This window comes from Condylura cristata, unplaced genomic scaffold, assembly GCF_000260355.1.
Source record: "Condylura cristata isolate star-nosed mole 26May11 unplaced genomic scaffold, ConCri1.0 scaffold00010, whole genome shotgun sequence".
Lineage (NCBI taxonomy): Eukaryota > Metazoa > Chordata > Mammalia > Eulipotyphla > Talpidae > Condylura > Condylura cristata.
Window position 1 is genome coordinate 34,092,357 of NW_004567111.1, and position 6,406 is coordinate 34,098,762.

Genomic DNA, 6,406 nt, shown 5'->3' on the forward strand with positions numbered 1-6,406 from the left:
GTCTCTCTCCCTGCAGGCAATGATGACAGCCACGCAAACCAGGCACTGCCACTGCCCGGATCTGCAGCCAACAGACAGCAGAGCAGCACCAAGAGCGAGCTCCCAGGGTTCTTCTAAATTGGGTGTACAGAATGTAGAGTCTACTAATGGCCATTTAAATACCAGCACCATTAGCTGCGCCACTGTAGAACTACTACCAGATGTGTAACAGCCATATTTACTGGTCTGTTTGCAGCTGGCGGTACCTTCTCTGAGTTCACACCCCATTCATTCAAGTGGCTGCTTCCCAATCTGCTTCAATGAGAGAGCAGCGATATAGCCCCAAGACCCAGTGCCCCCATGAGCCCACAGGATGCCCAGGGCAATTTCAGACAGATCTGGAGGAAGATGGGTGGGGAGGTCCAAAACCAAAAACAAAACCACCTGATTGTTATTAAAAACAACCACCATTCTATTTGAAAAGAACAACCATTCTATTGCCCAAAGTATTTTATTTTTCTGCTGAGAGAAGAAAAGCATGTTTTATTCAGGAGGAACTAGAGCACTGTTATTATAAACTTTCTTTCCCAAACTAATTCCCTAAGCTTATGCTGTCAGAATCCCTCCTCTCCAGCACACTTTTGCCTTTACTCACTGACTTTTGAGATCCTGTTAGACAATCTGCCACTTGGCTCCAGCAGCCCTGCTCTCAGTGGGGTTGGACCTCACCATGGTAGGACTCCTCTTGCGATGGTTCTGAATGAGCCCACAAAAGGACTGGTGTCACTGCAGAAGAACACAATGCCCCCAACTTCCTGGGGTTCTCTTCAGCAGCATAGCAGAGCTTGATGAAGGCCCTCAGATATCCCTATCAGCACCATCCCCTCAGGAATTCTAGGTAAAGCATCACTTCCCAGCAGCCTGTTGGCCAAATGAGCCCCTAAATCTGCCAAAAAAAAAGTAACAGCCAAAATTTCAGGGAAGATGAGCAAAGGGGAGTGAAGGAACACAGCATATCCCCAATCCGGATACCACCCCGATCAGGATGGTACCACAAACAGGAGACACTTATTCTTACCTTAAAAAGGAACTGAGGAGCCTGAACCTGGCAGTTTGCAGAGATGGATTCCCCATGGGTACTGATGTTGGTTTGAAGCATGGTCCTTAGGTTGCCTCTGAGAAGAATTTCACCAGAGCATCCCCTCCAGTGACACACAGCGAGTTTTCCCAGGGGGCAGAGACATTCAGTTATATTCAAAAGGGCAGGTTTACTAGGAAAAAGAGAAAGAAAAAGAGGCACCTATTTAGTCACAGGCAGGCAGGGAAGCTGCCTCTTGCTAGTGAGGAACTTGTAGATAGTGTTCTTCTGTTGGGGAGGGAATCAATCATAGAAAACCTGGCTCATGTCCACCATACCATCCTCATCCTCTATCACCTTCCACATGTACTAAGCTCCAGTGGTTTACTAGAAGTCTTCAATGATTATTACCTGCTGTTAAAGTAATTAATACTAGGACATGACTAGGTTGACTCACTGCCAACAGAGTGAGCAGAGCAGCAGGGACTCTCTCCAATGGGCCCCCAGCTCCAGATCCCCCCTCTGGTCTGTGCCTCCAGATCCTTTCTGTAGCGGCCTGATACTTGCTGCAACAGTTGACCCGTAAGGGTTTTTCATTTCTGTAGCTGGCTGAACTATGTTAATCATTTCCACAACCACCTCCAGTTTCTGGTCTTGTGCCTCCTCCATTCTGATTTTTCTACTCATAGACCATACGCCTCATAGTCTCAGTCACAAACGGGAGCAACAATAATGAAAGCAGCAGACACCCAAAGAGGTCACTGTGTCAGAAGAAGCAGTATCATTTTCCATGTAACATGGGAAAGGAAGATTAAAACTACATTTCCCAAATCCTGTGTAGATACAGATCTGTGTTCATTCAGGTTGCGTGAACAAGCTCTACTAATGTCAGTGTGGAAGTTGTAGGTATAACAACAGCGGTAACAGCAAATACCATTATGGTAAACCTAGTTGTTAAATCAGCTACAGGATTAAAATTTCTCAGGTGCCAAATACAGGAGCAAGTATCAGACTGTTATGGAAAGGATCCTAGAGGCACGGACCAGAGGGGATCTGGAAATTGAGGGCCTTCGTGTGGGTGACAGGTGTGTGACCTCAAAGTCAAGCATGAAATGGCAGTTTCCCGTGGCCATGCCTCTAGCCTTTCCGGTGATTTCATAATTCTCTGTGTTAGGGATAAATCTAACAAAATTTATCCCTATAAGATCAACAGAGTAAAACTACTCTGATGAACAAAATCAAAAGGAAATTAAATAAGTGGAAAGATATTTTTGTTTATATATAAGAAATGTCAGTATTGTCAAGATGTCAGTTTTTCCCATTAGATTTATAGCAATCCAAACCAAAAGCTATTCAAAGGTTTATATGGAGAGTCAAAAGTCACCAAGTAGCAGACACAATATTGAAGAAGACCTGGAAGACTGACATTAGTATAAGTTTAAATCCAGAACTGATACAAAGCTACACTAATCAAGATGTGACTTTAACAAAATAAGACAAGCAGATCAGTGAAACAGAATAAAGAGCCCAGATATAGAACCACATAAATACAGTCAACTGGCCTTTGACTATTCTTGCAATATCCAGAGTGGCAAGGCACACTGGCTGGCTGCTCACCATTGTTTCTCCTCTCTACCACCTAGCCTGTATATGCTCCCAGGCTCCTTTAGAGCTAGGTGTGACCCTAAGTTAACAGAGGGTGAACATGAGTGTTGGCCAGCCCTTTGAGATGCAAACAAAACAGTCTGCACAGAAGAACTTCTCCCTTGCATTTGTCTATGCAGACAAACTCATGATCTTGGAAGCTCTATGTGGAGATGTTAGAGTCAAACATGAAATGGCAGTTTCACATTGCCATGCCTTTAACTTTTCCATCTTGGAGCCCCAAGATAGAATGGGATGAACTGGGTCCCTTCCTCAATTACTATCTGGAAGAGAAGCTCTCTTCCATCATAGTGACACCAGACAAAGCCACACTGATATGTGAGGGGGAAGAAAAGGCCATACCAAAAAGGATACATCAACTGACAGAGTCCAGATAAAAAGACAGAAGGTTGGAGAAGCTTGGAGTTAGACCAGGAATCATATTTCATTAAGATCATATAAAACCTAGCCCATGTCCACCATTACATCCTCATCCTCCATCACCTTCCACATGTACTAAGCTCCAGTGGTTTACTAGAAGTCTTCAAACATACTGTGGTCTTCTTTTAAAATTCTACCTAGAGGCTGAGGTCTGAGAAACCATCCTTGCAGGTTCCAAAATATCCAGGGTTATCACCCAAGAAGAAACTGCCCCTCTGGACAGACTGGAGGCCATCTTTCTTCACCATGAACCTGAATTCTTAGGACTGTTCCCTTTGAATGCATTCCAGGCACAGATGCAGATCTCAGAGACAAGCAGGCACATCCCCAGCTACAGATGTGAAGCCTGGCAACTGAACTGACAACTCAAATAGCAACTCTCTTTGATGAGCCAGGCCAGCTGGTCTGTTCCACTGGCTGAGAGCATGCCTTAGAGACATGCCTGCCTTTTAGTTTCAGTGTGTCACAATTCACCCTTTTGTTGTTCTGGAACATTCTGGAGCACAGGAGGGCAATCATCCTTCATCTGTTTGAGATGGTGGAGGACTCAGGCCCAGAACCTCCCTACACATCCTAAAGGCTGTCACATAGTCATCTTAGTTTGTCCATTGTCATTTCCTTCTCAGTGATTCAGAATAGAGAAAAACAGCATGCTTTTATGGCTATCAATGCAAGAAAACCTTGAAAGAAACATACTTTTCTAAAAGTAGAGTACAGAATATATACACATCCCTACTCTGAGGAGACTGGTGTTCTTGCTGGCACAGCAAAGCAAGTACATGGACCTGGGCCATTATTTTGGTTCCTTTCATGGGGTGTGAGAAAAGCCAGCCTTCATCTATGTTTTCAGGGCTCAAAAGGAAAGGGAAGCAGCCTCAGTTTCGGCTGTTAATGTCAGTCTGTCTTTTGGAGTCACCACACAGGTAACATCAAATGTAAGGATCAAACTTCGAAAGTGCAATGTCTTCATGCCAAGATGGCACCTACTTATAAAATCACCACTTGCAATAAGTTTTATAAGAGAGAAAATGTAAACTCTGCTTGCAATTAGTTTTTTCCCTTCTCAACCCAGTTACCACTTTTAATCTAAAATTCAGAATGCAAAACACAGGTAAAAATATTTTGTTGAGGGTAGAACATGACTACACCAAGCACAATATGTTAAGTATTCTTTAATTCATCAACAGGACTCTAAGGTAGGTGGTTTTATCCCATTATACAGAAAATAGCACTGAGTTTCAGAAAACTTAAGGTATTTTCCCAGAGCCATACCATTTATAAGCAACAGAACCAGGAGTCAAATTCCACTCTATTTAACTCCACATGTGTGCTCTTACCCACCAAGCATCATTCGTTAGGATCCAGACTCACCTGGGAAGAGATGCCTGTGACACAAGGGTAGAGACGAGACAATCATTTGGTTGGCGGCAAGACAACTTGCAAGTTCAGGAAGTGTGATCAGGTAAACTTGATTGATGTCCAGAGCTAAAGCCTTCCCTTGGTAACTCCGAATCACCAGGGAAGACTTTTAAAGGCAGGAGCTCACCACAGCTCTCCACAATTCCCTTTCCAACCTCCTCAAAATAATTAAAATGTAGGGAACCCTACACTGGCAATGCTCGGTTGCCAGAGCCTGCTGGTTCTCTTTTCAAGATTCCTGAAGAATCTGGACTCAAAGGGTCACCTATTTTAAGATCCCATAAGAAAGAAAACAGACCAGTGCTGGCCAGGGCTGAGGACATGTGGGTAGAAGTTGACTACGAGAAGGCAAAAGAGAACTTTGGAGGGTGATGGCAATATTTTCTATCCCAATTGTGACAGCCTTTACACACTGTCAAAATTCACTTAAGTATGCACTTAAAATTAGCTGGCAGGCCCTCCTGGTGGTGCAGCAGGTTAAAGCACTGTACTGAGAAGCTAAAGCCACTTCCTCATGAGTTCAATTCCTGCCTGCCCCGGAGGTGACCACATGGTGTGGCAGACCTCTCCTGACCCTCCTGCTGCTCCCCTCAGTAGTGTACTTCATCGATCTGCCTGTTCTGCTCCCCACTCTGTCTCTGGTGAAGCCTCTCACCACCCCTGAGCCTCTGGCCTGTACCCCAGTTCTGTGTGTACAAATAAATAAATCTTTAAAAAAAAATTAGCTGGCAAATATTGCCTCATGCAAATTATAGCTCAATAAAATGGATTTAAATATATATACACACTAATTTTTTTCCCCAAAAGGGTGATAGCTGATAAATCTTGAGCAAAAACTGCACAATGTATGGCTATACTGTAATACCCCCCCAACCATGAGTCCCCTCAGTTGCTTAGCTTTCCTAGTGGGGACAGTCCTGCAGCAAATGCTGCAGACTGATGCTCCTGGCCCAATGGGAAGAAAGTCTGAAGAGAGTTTTCAAACAGATATTTCAGGAGCAGTTTAAGCAAGTTGATTGCTGGGCTCTCTTGGCTTTTCTGTATCCTTTCCTGACTCTTCAGAGGTCATACTGTGTATTTGGTAGAAACAGTCATCTAGAAAATTGCCTACAGCTAGATTAAATATAACATTACTATTTTTCAACTCATATCTCACATGACACACCTGTCTTTATCTTCATATCTGTTGCATTTGGAAGGTGATTTCTGTTTCTATGCTCAGTCCTTAAATATAGAGAAAAAAATAAATCTTGCTAAAAGTAACTATGATAGCTATCACCTGTCTCAAAAAATTTGCCATGGATTAAAAATAGGTATTTCAGCCCTCCCTGGTGGCGCAGCGGGTTAAAGCACTGCACTAAGAAGCTAAAGCCACTTCAACATGAGTTCGATTCCCGCCTGCCCCGGAGGAGATCCACATGGCGTGGCAGACCTCTCCTGACCCGACGCTGCTCCCCTCAGCAGGGTACTTCGTCAATCTGCCTGTTCTGCTTCCCACTCTGTCTCTGGTGAATCCTCTCACCCTCCGCATCTCTGGCCTGTACCCCAGTTCTGTATGAATAAATAAATAAATCTAAAAAAAAAAAAAAAATAGGTATTTCAACACAACTAACTACTCTAGTCTAGATGGTCCTTCCAGCTCTAGATGAAGGTACTTCTCAATTGAGCCAGTTGCTTTCTATACAAGATCTCCTGTATTGGGAAGCTCAAGAGGCTTCTGACCCATGTTAATAGCTCAATTGGAAAAGGAATATAAGCCATACAAATATAGTCTAATTTTGGAAATAATCAGATCAGTCATGCAAATTAATAGGTACATGAGGTCATCTCCCAAAAGAAAAGATC